The sequence below is a fragment of the Gossypium hirsutum genome, chromosome A03 (assembly GCF_007990345.1).
Source record: "Gossypium hirsutum isolate 1008001.06 chromosome A03, Gossypium_hirsutum_v2.1, whole genome shotgun sequence".
NCBI lineage: Eukaryota > Viridiplantae > Streptophyta > Magnoliopsida > Malvales > Malvaceae > Gossypium > Gossypium hirsutum.
In genome coordinates, this window is record NC_053426.1 from 32,714,900 (window position 1) to 32,734,482 (window position 19,583).

General features: G+C 36.0%; 1 non-coding gene across 1 annotated transcript; it reads left to right on the forward strand.

Moving 5' to 3' along the window:
* Positions 1–6,106: 6,106 nt before the first annotated feature.
* On the forward strand, positions 6,107–6,213 carry LOC121227788 (small nucleolar RNA R71). The gene has a single exon (XR_005925311.1). It is a non-coding gene; the product is annotated as a small nucleolar RNA R71 (small nucleolar RNA).
* Positions 6,214–19,583: the final 13,370 nt, after the last annotated feature.

Sequence of the window (19,583 nt, forward strand, 5' to 3'; positions counted from 1 at the left end):
TATGATTTTTATTAATATTTTTTGAATTAAAGCATAAGTAATTGTGCATTGATTATTTAAACTTTAGGACAATAGAGAATCAAGCATGATAAGTTGACTTTTGAGAATTAAAATTGCTAGGTTGTTTCCCTGAATTGAGGTATTATCTTAAAGTTTCAAATTTACAGGATTGACATCAAATACCCATTATTTTTGTGAGATTTTGAGCCTTTAGAGCATACATTTTTTTCTTACTCACTTTATTATTGGTTATGAGTGTGTCAATATTGAATTGTTATTCTAGAACTTGCTTCAATTATACATGTCGAGACCACATCTTTGATTTGATAAACTGAGATGATAAAGACACCTAGGTTTTAACCCACTTACCCCACAAAAAGCCTACCTTCATAATTAACTCTTAGTGAACCCCTTTGAGCTTAACAAACCATTTCTTAATTTACCCTAAATTTTAACCCCTGTATCATACTTTTTGATTCGTTGAGAAATTTTTCTATTTTATTGATTCCCTTTTTGTTGAGATTTGATTTGGTTAATTGCCTAACTATTTTCTTTCATCTTAGTTGTATAATTCTATCTCATTATTTATTCTTATTCTTAAAAAAACAAAAAACAAGAAAAAAAATTATATATATTTACATATATGTTGATTATTATTAGTTCTTTGTTTGAGCTTAAGTATTTAATTTCATATCCTAAGAAGAAGCTCATGTTTATCTTTAATAATTCGATTGATGTAATTATTTAGTGTTAGTTTATTTTTCCAGTTAAGTAATTTATCAATTCGATCTCGATTCTAACCTTCTTTTTCAGCCTTTATCCACACCTTTAACCCAAGCCCCGTTACAACCCTTTAAAGACCTTTTGATTTGTGTATCATCTCATTTATAGTGGTGGAGATTTGATTTTCATGCAAGCCTATGGTAATAACTTTTCATGTTTGACTATTGAGTGCTTAATCATTGAACCTTAAACACTTTGAGTGATTTGAGTGACTCTTTAATGGGGATGTCAACCCTTGTCGATTTGGAATTAAAGATAATTACTTAGATAAAAGGGGATACCTATGATTTTATGATTAAAATGCTCAACTTGGAATGTTTGTAACTTTAATGTTCTTTTTGTTAAGCTCTCAATGTATGATTACTAGTGGATTATTTCGAAACATTATTTATGAGAATTATAAGTTGAGAAGAATTTATTTTAATTGTGAATTAAGGATTTTGCTTAAGGACAAACAAATGCTTAAGTGTGGGGATATTTGATAAACCATAATATATTCATATTTTTATCCATACTTGGCTTATTTTTGGATGATTTATCACAAACTTTAGTGAATTTGATTCTCCTAATCCTTTAAATTCATGCTTTATACTTAGGTAAGCATAGGAGGGCGAAAAGAGCAAGAAACGTGTAACACCCCGTACCCGAGACCGTTGCCGGAGTCGGACACGAGGGGTTCACAGGCTAAATTCGCTTACTATCGCAGTCCATTTTAAAATTTTCCAGGCAGTTGGCTAACTGCGACACTGTCACCTTAAAAATCATATCTTGAGTTTCACAACTCGAAAATCAGTTTCGTAATTTTTCCCTGAAACTAGACTCATATGCACATCTACATATTTTTTTCTAGAATTTTTGCTCAGGCCAATTAGTACAGTTTATTAGTCAAAGTCTCCCATGTTACAGGGATCGACTACACTGACCTTTGCGCATTACAACTTGGATATCTCCCTGCACAGGGCTTCAATACTGATGCCGTTTGTTTCTATAGAAACTAGACTCAGAGAGGAATCCAGACATATATGGCATAACTCCTAATTATCTCTGGTTAATTTGTAATGAATTTTCAAAGTCAGAACAGGGAGTCCAGAAACCGTTCTGGCCCCGTCTCACGAGAACCTCAATAATTCTTAACATACTGTCCATATGATCATTTCGTTACTTTCCTATGAAAATAGATTCATCAAGTTTCGTTTACATAATTTATTCACTATTTAATTCCAATCCTACTATTTTTAGTGATTTTCCAAATCTACATCACTGCTGCTGCCAGCATCTGCCTTTAAGGTAGACTTTACCTATTTCATAGTTTCCATGATTCAACTAGCCCTTTTTGCATAAATAGCACAAATCATGATAGCGATTAACCATTCCATACCAAATGATTATAACATTATGCTCGAACATATATAAGCCATTTTCGCATGGCTATATACATTAACCAAAATATTCTTCCGCCACTAGTCTATTTTATACATGCCATAAGACAATTCGAAACATAGCAGTACCAAACAGTGGATAGTGATAGTGTGACTAGTTGCTGACGATCCTCGAGCCTGTAGCTTCGCAATGAGATCTATAAAACAGAGGAAACAGAGTAAACGGAGTAAGCATTACAATGCTTAGTAAGTTTTAAGCAGTGTCAACAGATAACAATCAAATTATAACATAGTTGTTCGTATTTTTATTTCACTCTTCCTTCGGGCATACCATCCCTTTACCGAATCTGCACATCTCATCATATACAATAGGCAGATAAACTTTCACATAAAAGTGAGCTCATGTGACATAGATATATCGTATGATTTCACATCACCTCTCACACTGATCCGATGTCACATAATCATAGGAATAGTCTCATAGATTGCTCTCGTATGCATCACATAACTACCTTATGATTTAGTGCAAATCAAGCTCACATATAAACTTGGAGTACATACCTGTTTAACCTTTCGCATTGAATATATTTATAAGCAATTCTTATTACGAAGTCTTACCCGGACATAATCTCCACACGAAGTTATCGGGTCTTACCCGGACAAAATCCCCACACGTAGTCATCGGGTCTTTAGAGCTCGATATAGTACAAGCACGAAGCTTAAGGACATTAATCAGTGATAATATTCTCGCATAAAGCCTGCGGGGTTTTAACCCGGATATAGTACTGACACAAATGCCCTTCGGGACTTATCACATTTATGCACTTTCACATCCATCACATTGGCCACTCGGCCCTGTCACATATATACACTTTCACATTCATCACATCGGCCATTAAGCCTTATCACGCATATACACTTTCACATTCATCACATCAGCCATTAAGCCTTATCACATATATATACACTTTCACATTCATCACATCGGCTATTAGGCCTTATCGCACATATACACTTTCACATTCATCACATCGGCCATTAGGCCTTATCACATATACACTTTCACATTCATCACATCGGCCATTAAGCCTTATCACATATATACACACTTTCACATTCATCACATCGGCCATTAGGCCTTATCACATATATACACTTTCACATTCATCACATCGGCCATTAGGCCCTATTCACATATATACACTTTCACATTCATCACATCGGCCATTAGGCCTTATCACATATATACACTTTCACATTCATCACATCGGCCATTAGGCCTTATCACAATTTAGAATTCACATATGGGTTTAATCAATAGCTTATAAGCAACTAAAACAAGTTTATCAAGGTTTACAACACAATCTCAAATTCAGCACAAGCTGTTTTTCCTGAGCAATAGTCACTAAATTATTTATAACTGGAGCTACAAAACTCCAAATCACTTTCCGTAAATTTTTCCTGAATATAGACTCGTATGTCTTCCATCCATAAAATTTCCAGAATTTTAGGTTTGGCCAATCAATACCAGATTTTTTTTTTAAGTTCCCCTGTTTCACTGCTTGACTAATCTGACCACTCTTCACTACGAATCAAATTTGTCATTATCAGAAATTCCTTTGCTTACACGGTTTCTTTTATAAGAAACTAGACTCATTAAGCTTTAATTTCATGTCTCATTCAGCCTCTAATTCAAATCCATGAATTTATGGTGATTTTCTAAATTCATGTTACTGCTGCTGTCCTGAGCAGGTTTATCACAATTTTACTCTTCTGACATATCCTTTCAGCACTTCATAATATCATATCCATTTGGCAACATATCATATCAATAACTTACCTATACTTCATAATAACCATTAGGCTATATGCATAAAGATTTACAATAGAGTTATGATTCTTTTAATATGTGCTTAACATATCATACTCAATCACATTATAGGCTTTAATACTTAAAACTTACCTCGATCGCTAATGTACGTCAATTCCGACTATTCGACCAATTTCCCTTTTTCCACGATCCGACTTTGTTTCCTTGAGTTCTTGAGCTTGAATTGTTGCTTCCAAATGGCCGAAACTTCAAAGCCACAAATTTTATTTTCTTTCTCCTTTGTTCGGCCTCCAAGATGAACTACATCCATGTTCTCTTTTTTTTTCTTTCTAATCTCAGGTTACGGCAATGGTAGAGTGAGGATGAACCACCTTTGTTTTTATCACCCATTTCTTCTTTTAATTATTCTTTCTTCCATAATATAAAGCCACTAACTATTATCATGCTAAAATGAAATGCATATAATATCTATCAACTATCATTATGGCCGGCCACTAATTAAAAGTGGTCCATTTGACATGCAAGTCCCTCATGTCAATAACTCATGCATTATTTGGCCACTTTAAATTTCACCTATCACATTATCAAGTCTTATCACATGGGTCCTTTCTTATAAATTAACACCGCCTTGATAAAAATCAAGGCACGAAATATTCACACATACAAATTCCACATACAATAAGCACAGAATATAACATCTAATTATTTTTGTGACTCGGTTTCGTGGTCCCGAAACCACTTTCCGACTAGGGTCACTTTAGGGGTGTCACAAAACGGGCCAAAAATGGACAAAATAAGCCTAATTCAGTGTTTCACACTGCCTAGCCACTTCCACACAGGTAATCCACATGATCGTGTGTGACATACGGGTAAACCACACACCTATCTGTCATGGTTGTGTCAACATTAAACCAAGTCAGAATTGCACATGGCCTTAGCACCCTCACACGGGGGTTGCACACGGCTGTGTCCCTATCGAGCCCAAGTCTAAATCTATTCAGAAAAGGCTAATTTTGGGCATTCCAAAGTATATTTAAAACCCTAGAAGAGGATCAAAGAGGGGACGCAAAGTAGAAGGCAGAGAATACTCAAGGATAGCCATTGGAATCAATTCGAAAGCATGATTTACTTCAAGACTGAAGATCTCCATTCAATTTCCTTAGAAGTTCTTAGGGTTTCTTTATGTTTTGTTATTTTCCTAAGTTTGAGATGTTTTCCATTATTATGAACTAAACTCCCTAAATACCTAAGGGGGATGAAACCTAAGATGGATCTTATTACTGTTTGAGTTATATGATAAATACTTATTCTTATTCTTAATTGTGAGTTTTAATCCTTGCTTTAATATTCCAGGATATTAATTTAGGTTTTGATATGCTTAGTCAGTGGAGCAAAATTCCTTGTTTAAGAGTAGATCTTCCATAATTAAGCGGAGTTGCATGCAATCCTAGAGATAGGACGACATAAATCTGCTGGATTAGAGTCAAATCTAATAAAGGAGTCCATAGATCGAGTTAATGTGACAATAAGGGTTTTAATTAGAAAGAGATTTCAATTAATCAACCTAGAGTCATTTGTTTTTAGTCTCGAGAGAGATATTAACATAAATCAGGGATTTCTATGGATTAAGTCAAGTGAATAAATCGTCTAACACAAAAGTAATAAGTGAAGTCTAGGTTAATTCTTCCTTGGGTATTGTCTTCTTTATCGGTTTTCCAAAAGTATTTTCCAACTTTAATCTCTATCATAATCCTAGTCAATTAGATAACTTTTCTTAGTTTAAAACAGTCCTTAATTCTTAGGCTAGAATAATAAAAAGATAGTAATTACTAGTACTTTTAGTCCTTGTGGATACAATATTTCCGATCTCACCATAGCTATACTACTATTCGATAGGTACACTTACCTTATGCAAATTTTTAGTTAGTTTAGCGACCACCACACTACTTGATTGGTTGGCCATTGATAATTGTTGCTGGCAATCCTCTCAATGGTTTCATAAGCCTTATTATAAGGCTTAGAAAGGAGAGTACTGTTAGCAGAAGCGCCCACTACCATCCTCGTGCGAGCGTTGAGACCATTATAAAATGTCTCACCTTGGATGCAATGTGGGATTCTGTGATGAGGGCACTTTCGTAAAAATTCTTTGTACCTTTCCCATGCCTCATACAATAACTCATCATCCATTTGTTGGAAAATAATGACCTTGTTCCTCAACTTAGCATTCTTGCTAGGCGGGAAATACTTCATAAGGAATCTTTCTGCTAACTCTTGCCATGTGGACATTGAATTCAGTGGCAATGAGTTCAATTAGGCTCGAGCTCTATCCTTAGTGAATATGGGAACCACTTCAATCATAATGCATCTTCGGTTACTTCGACTAACTTGAAAGAATCATTCACCTCCATAAACAATTTAAGTGTAGGTGAGGATCTTCGATAGGCATCCCACTAAATTGGCCTATAGTTTGATGCATTTGGAACATGACTGGCTTCAGCTCGAACTGTTGTGCCTTAATTTCGGGTCTCCTAATACTCAGATTAAAATCATTAAATACTAGCACGGCATACTGTCTTAAAGCTCTATCCCTATCATCAGCAATAAAGATAGGATTTTAAGCAGGGTTTGCTCCATTTTCTTAATTTGGATATTCAAAGTTCATCTCTTCGATCCTTCTCTGATTTGCTTGTCTTCTTCGCTCTCGAAAAGTTCTTTCTATCTTAGGGTCTACAGGGAGGAGGTCAATAATTCGGTCAATACTCATAAACACCTGAAATAATTAATTAAGTTAGAATTTAACAGAAAATTAAACCAAAATGTAAAACTAACAAATTCACAAATAATGACCTTTTAAAATTATCCCCGGCAAAGGCGCCAAAAACTTGGAACAATGGAAATGTGCAAGTGTACACAATCGCAACAAGAAATAAAGTGACAAGTAAATATCGAGTTATCGTACCTACAGGGACTGTGAAAGGAATTATTTATGAATACAGTTTAAAACAATTTGATGAAAAAAAATATTTTGTTTTCAAAAAGGTGATTAAAAAAAGATTTTAAACTAAATAAAAAAAAAGTTCTAATACACGATTTCAAATATATGATTTAATCAAGATGACATAATTGTGTTGGATTAATTACAGTTCTTTAACTTAGAATTATTAAACTCATGCTTATGCTATTACGAATAAACTCATGGCAACTCGGTAATTTGTTAACTTATGAACATACTCAGTGACACAAATCCAGTCATTTCTTAACATATGCCTATGTCAATTCAAATGATTAAACAGATTTTAATAAGCAAACATGTTATTGCACATACATACTCATTAAATTAAACTATTCTATTGCATATTCCTATTTCAATTCAAAAAATTGATTAAATCTAATGATCATATAAAAGACTATGTTAAGTAACAATGTATTATTACCTTGAAACATTTTAATCACAAAAATCTTGCAAGTTATGCAAGGCAAGTGTATCGCTAGATACATTGCTAATTTAACCTTCGGCTACCTTAGAAGAATAAACATGCACTGATTAATTATTGTGTCAATTAATTACAATTTCAATCCGTTTAAATAAATAATTCATTAGTTACCTTACAATCATAATGCAAGAATAACTTAGGCATGATTTTGCTTAATCAAGCATTTTACCGAGGCCTATAACAGCATAAACATAATTTTAAAAATTTAAGCAGATGAAATGCAATCAAACCAACACAAATTAAATTTAAGATAATCTGATTAAATTAACCATTCCAACAACATAAATATTCATAGATATGTTCATCATAACAACAACAGAAATTAAAGAGATAGGGAACAAGAATCAAATCCGGTGTTCCTTCGTGGCTTGACTAGTTTGCTCCATCTTCGTTCTCTGTTGACCTTGCCGATCAAGGCTGCTATGAACACTTCAATGTTGCTCCAAAATGGCTGATGAACACCCCTTTTCCAAGATGAGAAATCGGCAAGAGAGGAAGGGACTTTGAATGGAAAAATGAGAGGAGAAAGTGAGAAAGGAGAGAAGAGATGTGAATGAATGAGGGATGCTTTGAATGATCAGACAAGGGGGTTTTATAGTTGAATGCGGTAGCTAAAATTTGCTAAAAATAGCAGCCAAAGAGCCACCCCTTGGCGGGCCACCTATGTGGCAAAGTTGATGGCTTCAACTTTTCTAAATATGGCTTGGGGCAAATCTACGAAGCCACCAATTGTGGAGGGGTTGAATTGCAGTTTGAAAAATTCTTCAAAGGCCTCTTTGCAAGCTTAAATAATCAGCTAATGAGCTGAATTGGGTCAGCACTTGGATGATTTTGGGTTGTCCTTTTTTTGGCCGGTTTGGTTCACTCGGTTCGTTTCAATCGGACTATTTTTTCATAATTAATTAATCATAATTTATTAACCAAAATTAAATTGGATATAAATTAAAATTAATTATATTATGAATAAATACATATAATTTTGGACCGTTTTAGGCTGAAATTTAGTTCTCCTCGATACTTCAAATTGCTTCTTGATTTTCTGCTTCTAGCAGTGTCTGCCAAGCTATTTTTTGCCCTTTGTGCAAATCTCTCGAAAATAACCAAAATTCATCAAAAATAATTATAAAATTAACTAAAATTAAACATGTTCATATTTTAAGTGCACTTTCATATTTTAAGTGCACTTTAATTATTTTATAAAAATTAATTATTTTTCGACAAGAATTTAACCGAATTCGCATGAATTTAAGTTAAAAAGGGTATGAAAAAGTGTTTAAATTTTTGTGTTTCCAAGCTTCACGAATTTGCTGAAGAAATATCAGTCTAGCTCTCAACTCGGACAAAATTGAACCGTCATTAGACAAAGTCAATCTCGTACTCACAGCACTCAAAGCAAGCAAGGACTTTTTGCTCAAAGCATCTGCGACTACATTTGCCTTACCCAGATGATAGTCAATCACTAGTTCATAATCCTTCAGTAACTCGAGCCATATCCATTGTTGCAAGTTCAGATTATTCTGAATCATTAAGTATTTTAAACTCTTATGATTAGTAAAGATATGACATTTCTCACCGTACAAATGATGACGCCAAATTTTTAAAGCAAAAATAATGGCGGCCAATTCCAAATCGTGCGTCAGATAATTATTCTCATGCGGTTTCAACTGTCTCTAGGCATAAGTTATCACTTTCCCCTCTTGCATCAACACACATCCCAAACTATTTAAACATCCCAAACTATTTAATAAAGCATCGCTATAAGTTAAAATTTTTTTTCCTCGATTCAGGTTGTATAAAATTGGTGCCTCAGTCAGTAATGCTTTCAATTTCTCAAAACTTTGTTGACATTTTTTGGACCATTCAAATTTAACATCTTTTTCCAACAACTTGGTCATATGAGTAGCAATCATTGAAAATCCTTTGACAAAACGTTGGTAATAACCGGCTAAACCCAAAAAGCTTTTAACTTCAGATACATTCCTTAGCAGTTTCTATTCAACAATTATTGAATTCTTGCTTGGATCAACTCGAATACCATCACCTGAAACTATATGTCTCAAAAATCTAACTTTTTGGAGCCAAAACTCACTTTTACTGAATTTAGCAAACAACTGCTTATCTCTCAAGGTCTGCAATACAATTCTTAAATGCCCGACATATTCAGACTCATCTCATGAGTAAATTAGAATATCATCAATGAACACAATCACAAACTTATCTAAATACGGTTGAAAAATTCTATTCATCAAGTCCATAAAAATGGAAGGTGCTTTAGTTAGTCCGATAGACATAACAATAAATTCATAATGCCCATACCTTGTCTTAAAAGTAGTTTTCAGCACATCCTACTCTTTAACTTTCAACTAATAGTAGCCAGATCTCAAATCAATTTTTGAGAATATCGATAACAAGTCATCAATCCTCGAAAAAGGATACTTGTTCTATATAGTCACCTTATTAAGCTGTCTGTAATCGATACAAAGTCTCATTGATCCGTCTTTCTTCTTTATAAATAACACTAGAACACCCCAGGGTGAAAAACTAGGTCTTGCAAAACCCTTATCTGTCAACTCTTGCAACTGAGCTTTCAATTCTTTTAACTCAGTTGGAGCCATTCTATACCGAGCAATCGATATCGATGAAGTCCCAGATATTCAACCAATAGCATACTCAACCTCTCTAAGCAGAGGTAACCCAGGCAACTCCTCTGGAAACATATCCGGATATTCACAGATTACCGACATTGATTCAATTTTCAATTCAGACTTTTTTTATTCAACACATAAGCAAGATCACAACCTTTCCTTATGTACCTTTGAGTAGACACAGATGAAATCACAGTAGGCAATTCACTTAATTCATAGATTTCAACCCGAAGAACTTCACCATTTTCACATTTCAATTTAATAGTTTTCTGTCTACATTTTACTATGGCATCATGTAGTGTCAACCAATCCATACCCAAAATAACATCGAATTCGTCAAATGGCAACAACATTAGTCAGCCGAAAAACAGTGACCTCAAATCATCAAATGACAGTTCTTGCAAACTTTATCAACTAGCACATATTTGCCTAAGGGGTTTGACATTTTAATCACAAATTCAGTAAACTCAATAGGCAAATTCTTACTAGATACCAAATTCACACAAATATAAGAATGAGTGGATCTAGGATCAATCAATGCAATAACATTAGTATCATAAAGAGAAAATGTACTAGTAATCACATCGGGAGATGATGCATCCTTACGAGCACATATGGCATAAGATCTAGCAGGTGCTTTGGCCTCAGATCTCACAGCTGTATCTTTCGCCACACCTTTACTGCTAGTTCCATTCCAAGTATTTCTCGGTGGCCTACCTTATTGGTAGTATTACTCGGCCTTGCACTCAGAAATTGTTCTTTCTTAGCCAGCTCAGGGCAATCTTGGATAAAATGCTCTTGAGAACCAGACTTTAAACAAGCTTGGTCATTCATCCTACACTCGACGGGATGTCGTCTACCACAATGCTAACATTCAGGTCTGCTAGACCTAACATTACCCACACTTGCAATTGAAGTAGCTTTAGTTTTCAGACTCGAATATTGTTCCCCGTGGTCTCTGTGTGAATACCCAGCTGAAACATTTGAACGAGAATACATTTCTCTAGATTTCTTTGACTGAGATTGAAATGACTTATTCGTCAGCCTTTTTCTTGCATCTCTAACCTCACTCTCGGCCTTTCTTTTCTCTTTACTTAGCTGTTCGGTTTTGCAAGATGGTTCAACCAATGCAACAAATTCTTTTAGTTCCAAGATTCCAACTAACAATCAAATGTCTTCATTCAGTCCATCTTCAAACCTTTTACACATAATAGCCTCGAAGGAAACACACTCTCGGGCATACTACTGAGCCTGAAAAATTCTCGCTCATACTCTGTCACTGACATTCGGCCCTGTTTCAGTTCAAGTAATTCTTTACGTTTCTGATCGATAAACTGCTGACTGTTATATTTCCTTCAAAATTCCGCTTGAAAGAATTCCCATGTAACCCTCTCTCTCGGTACCACAAATACTAGTGTCTTCCACCAGTGATATGTTGTGTCCCTCAATAATGATATAGCACATTTCAAGCACTCTTCGGGTGTACATGATAACTCATCAAATACCCTGATAGTATTCTCAAACCATAACTCCGGTTTCTCGGGGTCATCATCTACATTAGCCCTGAATTCCTTAGCTTTGCTTTCAAATTTTATCAACCGGAGGCTAATTCAGTCTTACTAATTCCACACCTAGAGGAGCTACGAAAATTGGTTGGGGATAAGGAGGGGGTGGAGGATGTTAAGCATTTAGATTTGTTCGAAGAAACTCCAAACACCAGTCGTTCATCATGTGGAGGAAGGCTTCCCTAGACCCTCCTCCCTGACTGACCGTGGAAGGCTTATTTTCAGATGACACTGCCCTTTGAGCGGGAGGTGGCACATTACTTTCTACATCATCAGCTATAGCTCGATCGGGATCCATTTACTATATGAAAACACGGTTTAAAATTGTCAGGAGTCATCACAGTATCACAGTTCATATATGGCATGTATAGCTAGACTCTAACACACGCTACGTTAGTGCAAGAATCGACTAAGCTGTAGCTCTGATACCACTAAATGTAACACCTCTTACCCGTATTCAATGCTGAAACAAGGTATGAGGCATTACCAGACTTATCACACGAACAAACATACATTTTTGAGCTACAAATTTCCATCCAAATTAAAACTTTTTACGTCCAATCATAAAGTCCCTAATATGAGCCTACAAGGCCCAAAACACGCTTTGGAAGTGGTTTGGGACTAAACCGGGAACTTTAGAGAATTTTACAAAACTTAGAAAAAATTTTCACTAAACAGAGGTCACACGCCCGTGTGGATATGGGACACGCCCGTGTGGGCAGGCCGTGTGGTCACACACCCGTGTCCCGACCCTATGTAACTCTCTATTTGTCACTTAATAACAAATTGAAAACATACGACCATATCACACACCCATGTGCTACGTCATGTGGTCGATTTAAAATTCATGATTTTTCATTAAATAGGTATAAACTTCACACGCCCGGGACACACGCCCGTGTGCAAAGCCATGGACCTCACACGGCTAAGACACACAGCCGTGTCTCTGCCCATGTACTCAATGTTGGCATTATGTTTTCCAAAAATTAGGGTGCAGGGGACACACGGCCTAAATACATGCCTTTAGGGCAAGCCATGTGTTGCACACGACCTAGAAACACGACCTTGTGTCTACCCGTGTGGACAAAAATAAGGCTATTTACCAAGCCATTTTGCCACCCTTTAATGCATACACCTACACAACATAATATTGCACCAATCCAAGCATATACATACAACCAACATCCATAACCAAGACATCAACACATCATTCATGAAATGCATCATTATATAAATATACTTATAACCAATATTGGCTTATTTCAAATGGCCTTATACAAAATGAACTTCTAACCACTATAACCCAACACATTTGGCCAAAACAATTATGACACATAACAAAATAACCAAGTCCCCTATACATGCCATAACTGAAAATGTTGAATTCATTGGTACCAAAATAATTGTTGATAGTGTGAGTGGATCTCCAATGATTTCTGAATCCCGAGCTAGTTTGGTGACACTATAAGACAAGGGAAAAGAAGGGGAGCAAGCTATATAGCTTAGTAAGTTCCTATGCTAATAATAAGCATCATAACCACACAATTAACATACAGTTAACATGATAAAGATTAGCATGAACGTTATCAATTATCATAATAATAACTTACTCAATCACAATCCTACCAAGAGTTCATCACACATCGAGCTCATTACTTATGAGTTTTACGTACATACCTGCACCCACTCGCAACATAACCATATCATTTCACAACTTTGACATTGTCATTGAACACTTGGAATATTAACGGATACTCAGAAATCTTGCATACAAGTGCCATATATGTAGCCGAAGCTACCTCATATCTCATAGTACATATGGGCTCATTTTTTAGCTATTCACAGCCTACTTACACAAGCTGTCAGTCAGGACGTAGCTATACAGTGCTGGTCACACAATCTGTTAAGTATCTGCAACACAAGCCAGACTACCCAGCCATTGGTAGGACGTACGAGACCAGCACCTGGATTACATAATCGCATATACTCATGGGTTCCTAGTAACATGACACTCGTATCCTATTTTATTCCCAAGGTTGAACCATGATTTCTCTCTTGTCAAAACTTTGTCGAATACATCCAAAGAGTCAATCAGAATTCATACAATATTAAAGCATTTAAAACATAAATATAATGATTCATTATTTGCATACGAACTTACCTCGGTACAAAAATAGTAGAATTGGACCTAATCGTCAAACACTTTGTTTTTCCCCTGATCTAGGTCTGAACCTCATTTTTCTTGATCTGTAATAACACATTTAAATCATTTAATGCTCACATTATTCAATTGATCCCAAAAAATCATATTATGGAAAAATTACATTTTTGCCCTTAATGTTTCACATTTTTACAATTTAGTCCCTATGCTCGTAAAATGAAATGTATTCAATTTCTTTATAACTCAAGCCTAGCCGAACCATTTTCATACTTATACTAGCCCACAATTTCCACTTAATCACACTTTTACTACTTATTTTATAACTTTTACAAATAAGTCATTTTTGACATTTTTACCGAAAATCACTTACCAAAAGTTATTTATCTAACACCAAACATGCATTTTCTACCATTAGACATCAAAATACACAAAAATCTAACATGGGTAAAATTTTAAACATCATCTTTCTTTCAAATTAGTCTTTGAAATAGCTAGATTAGGTTACAAGGATCTCAAAAACATGAAAATCATTAAAAACGGGGTTAGATCGGGCTTACAATCGAGCTTGGAAGCTTGAAAAACCCTGGCTATGTCTTTCTCTTGTAAATTTCAGCCAAGGGGACTAAATTGATGAAGATAAAGACTTTCATTTAATTATTTTTGCTTTATTTGACAAATAACCAAAATGCCCTTCATGCATAACTTTAAAATTTCATTTAATCATGTCCATTTTTCTCCATCTAATTAAAAAATGGTATAATTACCATCTAAGGACCTTCAATTTAAAATTTCATAGCAATTAGACACCTCTAGTGTAACACCCCTTACCCATGTCCGATGCCGGAACAGGGTACGAGGCATTACTGGACTTAAACATACACATTCATGCAAAAATCGGGCTATAAAACCTCTTTTAATTCAAAACCTTTCAAACACATGCATGTCATCCCATGAAATAGGGCCACACGCTTGTGTGGACATAGGACACGCCCGTGTCCTCAGGCCTTGTAACTCTCTATTTATGACGTCAGCATGCACATCAAACCACACGGTCGGGCCACACGTCTGTTTCTCCAGGCCGTGTCCCTAACACGGTTTAGACACACGGCCGTGTCTCAGCCCGTGTGGCCAACACTGAGGCTATTTTCCAAGCCTTCATGTTACCCATAATCTTTTACAACCTTATGCACATCACAATTTCAAATCATGGCATCATTTTAGTGATTAAACACTCTTTATTAAGACACATCCTTAACATTACATGCCCCCTTACAAGTAATGCATCTACTCAATCAATACCAAGTCTAGACTCCTTATTTCACATTCATAAGACTTTTCATTTTGATGACCACTTTTATCATTATACTATGGTTACCAACTTATTCATCAAGCACTCATGTTCAATCATTATCACGTTGTGTTTATAACGTGCAATTACTATATGGCTATGACGTCCTCAGTTGGTCATAGAGCATACATCCAACACACATGTCATATTACTAACCATGCACGGCAAACAAACATAATCATATTATAAACATTAGACATGACATGAATAGCTAGGCTTACAAGCCATAATCAATATGAGCCACATCTTATGGCCATATACATATAACTCAATATAAGCCAACACATTTGGCCAAATCAAAATAATACATATCAATCAACTAGATCCCTATACATGCCACACACTTGAAATTTCTAATATATGCTTCATTATTCCAAAGATAGCGACTTGATTGTGTGATGCTGCCTCCAACGATCTCCAACCCCGAGCTAACCTGAAAACACTAAAGGAAAGGAAAGAAAGGGAGTAAGCTTTATAGCTTTGTAAGACCGTATGAAAATAATAAGCTATTTATAAACTTGCTTCTCATGGTAATACAACCCTATTTGCATTTTCACTCATGTTCTAGTCAAGCTGTTTTCTCGAGTCACAGTCACTAAATTATTTATATCCAGACCTACGGAACTCCAAATTAAGTTCTGCTAATTTTTCTTGAAACTAGACTCACATATATTCTTACCATAAAATGTTAAAAATTTTTGGTTAAGCCAATTAGTACAGTTAATTCCTTAAAGTTACCCTTTTTTTTCTGTCTTATAGTTCTATCCCCTTTTCACTAAAAACTAATTATCTCATAATATGGGACTCGGATGATGTTCCTGTCTATTATCCTAAAAATATACTCATTAATAATTCTAAGCATATAAATTATAACTCATAACTATTGTTTTACAATTTTCAATGATTTTATCAAACTAGAACAGGGGATTTCAAAGTCATTCTGACTCTATCTCACAACAATTAAAATATTTCATCATATGAAACTTTTTTGCTTACACCATTTCTTCTATGTGAAACTAGACTCATTAGGCTTTAATTTCATATTTTATTTTGTAACACCCCAAACCTGGCCCAAACGTTATGCCAAGTCTGACGTGTCACATTGACTTACGGTTGAATGTGTTCTTTGTTTATGGTAATCAGGGTGATTTTGTAAAACAATGATTAATTGCTGACTAAGAAAAAAAAACACTGATTAATTAAGTCTTTAGGTTATCCATTTGTTACGCTCGTTGTGTTTGAAATCGTTTATTAATTTTTGAACAAAAACCCATACTGCCTAAATTTAATAGTTTAAATGGAGTATAAATAAAACAAGTAATAAAACCATAAAATTTACAAGCGACCTTATTATAACTTAAAACCCAAACCAAATAAAGTAAGTAAATGCTGTCAAAACACATGAAGAAAACCGAATTTGTAGAATATGTGGCCACTCCGAATCCCTCACAGCTCCAAGTCTACTATGGTTGGGATTTCCTGTATGGATGAAATTAAGGGCGAGTTTGGAAAACTCAGTGTGTAGAACAACCCAACCATAGTCCAAATCAGATCAAACCACAGAAACAGATTAAGTTGGGCCTTAGCCCTATAGAGAATTTAGAATGAAGCCCATAGGCCCATAACAGATACAGAGCAGATATATCATGTATGCAGAAAACCCAACTCATATCCATCCGTATACACCCCCGTACCAACCTTACGCCATGTGGGGAGACAACTCGACCCACCCATCCGCTACACACCTCAGAATTTGCAGCATGGCTGCCAGAACAGATATTGTGACAGAGTCACCAGATACAGATATTGTTGCAGAGCCATCAGAATGCTTCCTCCATCAATATAACCCATATCCCATGCAACAGATATACATGTCATGGCACACAACATACAGAATCAGAATATCTGCATCTCAGTCAAAATCAACCCTAGGGATATAACGGTCATTTTACACCTAGGGGTATAATGGTAATTTTCATACTTAGGGGAATATTAGTAAATTTACTATTTTAGGATTTTCATGCATATTACAGCCATTAACGTATTAACAGAAACACTTATTGAGCATTTTTATTGAATTGGACCTGTTGGCCCATTAACCCGATTTCACCCCGTTAAGCCCAAATATACCAAAGTGCACGAAATTACGCACTCTGCAATCTTAGAGCTTGAGATTACTAGGATTAATAAACAAACTATCTCACGAGCGCTCGCACGCTTGCAAGTTCACCAAAATGCTGGCTTTTCAGCATTTCGGCTTTTCGACTTTTGCGGATCTAGTCTATAAGTGGGTGTCGTTTACACACCTGATCTGTACGATACGTTGGCGAGATCCACACATGAGTTTCTACATGAGTTACTAATACATCAGACTACATATCAAACAAAATACGAACCAGTCTCCGTACATATTCGGCCAACACTGCCTTAGACCCTAAGTTCTTACCTTTCTGCCGAAATATGGACTAGATCTAGATGTCCAACCGTGTTAGCCTTCAAGCCCTTTGCTATACGTCCCCTTGTCCACACTAGTGCACACAAAACCAAAAGAAAGAGGCCAATATGCCCTTAGTCCAAACATTAGCCACCCTTAAGGGGTTTCGGCTTATCCTTAAAGCATAAGTAACTAACGAAAGTTGTTCGAATACTTACCAATCGTTGTTCTGCCCAAAAGAGTAGTCCTATCTATGATATTAATCTCGATCTACCATAGTTACGAGAAGAAACAGGTTCAAATAGCCAAAGATCAGCTTCCTATACCACAGGTATGAAGGTTTCGGCTTTTTAAAGCAAAAGGGAAAGAGGTTCGGCTATATTAAGATTCAGCCTCCTAGATGTGAGGGAAAAAAAAGAAGAAGAGAAGAAAGGGATGGATTCGGAATTAAGAACAATGGAGAAAAAATGAAAAAGAGAAAAGATAGGAGAGTATAGGTTCAGCTATGGGGAAAAGGAAAAAGATGAAAGAAAGAAAGTTGAGAAGGGAAAGTAGTATTCGTTATGGCAAGGGAAATGCACAGAGAGTTATGAGGTGTTCCAAGTTTCAGATACTAGCAAATGGAAGGAAAAGAGAAAAACCTAGCTAATACCTTATTTCCGTAGCCAAAAGAAGACAAACTGAACCCAAAGGAAAAGCTACCAAAATGGCACAAAATTCCTTAATGCTGAAATGCTACTTCAGACCTAGTGAATTTGCCTATACTAAGACCCTGACCGATCAACTCTTCTCCTCAGATCCAACATCGGCCACTCCAGCTCCTTATCAGCTCCTAATTTCTCCCATATCTCTCCCTTCACCAATCTCCTAACACTCAACTCTCCTCACAGGTCCACCTATGTTCCAATACCTACCTTTCCTTTCACAAAATAAATACCTTGGCTCCCCAACCACACGCACTCCCCAAGCACCTATGTGGCATCACATGCACTTTACACAAATCTTCTTGTGGCTTATTCTACCACTTTATTTTAAAAGCCATAATGCCAGAACCCTCTCTCTCTAAAATTGAAAATTCTGAAATTGCCTCGGGTTAAATTTACTCTTGGGCCTTCTAAAGGCCCGTTAACATACTCAGACCTACATATACAATCAAAATACAAAAATTCTAAATTCATCAAAAATCACAAAATCCCCAAATCTCAAAATTGGGGTTACAACTCTACCCTCCTTAAAGAATTTCGTCCTCGAAATTACTTGATTTAAACAGATGAGGGTAATTGTTGTCGCATTGCTTCCTCTGGCTCCCAAGAAGCTTCCTCTCTGCCATGATTACACTAGAGTACCCTTTACCAATAGAACTACCTTCTTCTTAGAACTTAACATCTCGATCCAATATCTGCATAGGCTCTTCCTAAAGTCAAATCGGCTGCACTTCGATTTCTACAACCGGCATGACATGAGTAGGTCAGAACGATAATGTCTTAACATGGAGACGTAAAAAACATCATGAATCCTGTCTAACTCTGAAGGTAATTCCAATTGGTAAGCCACTAGACCTACTCGCATAAGAACTTGATACGACCCGATGAACCTGGACTCAACTTGCCTTCTTACCAAACCTTAATATCTTCTTCCAAGGAGAAACCTTCACGAAGACCATATCACCCACTGAGTACTCAATCTCCTTACGCTTCAAATCTGCATACAACTTTTGCCTATCAGATGCTTCTTTTAACCGATCTCTGATTATTCTGACCTTATCTTCAGTATTCGCTACCAACTCAGGTCCAAGAACCTACCGTTCTCCCAATTCAGTCCAACAACTAGGTGTACGACACCTACGTTGATACAGTGGTTCATATGGTGCCATTCGGATACTTGCCTGATAACGGTTTTATACGCAAACTCTGTCAACGGCAAGTAATCTTCCCAACTACCTC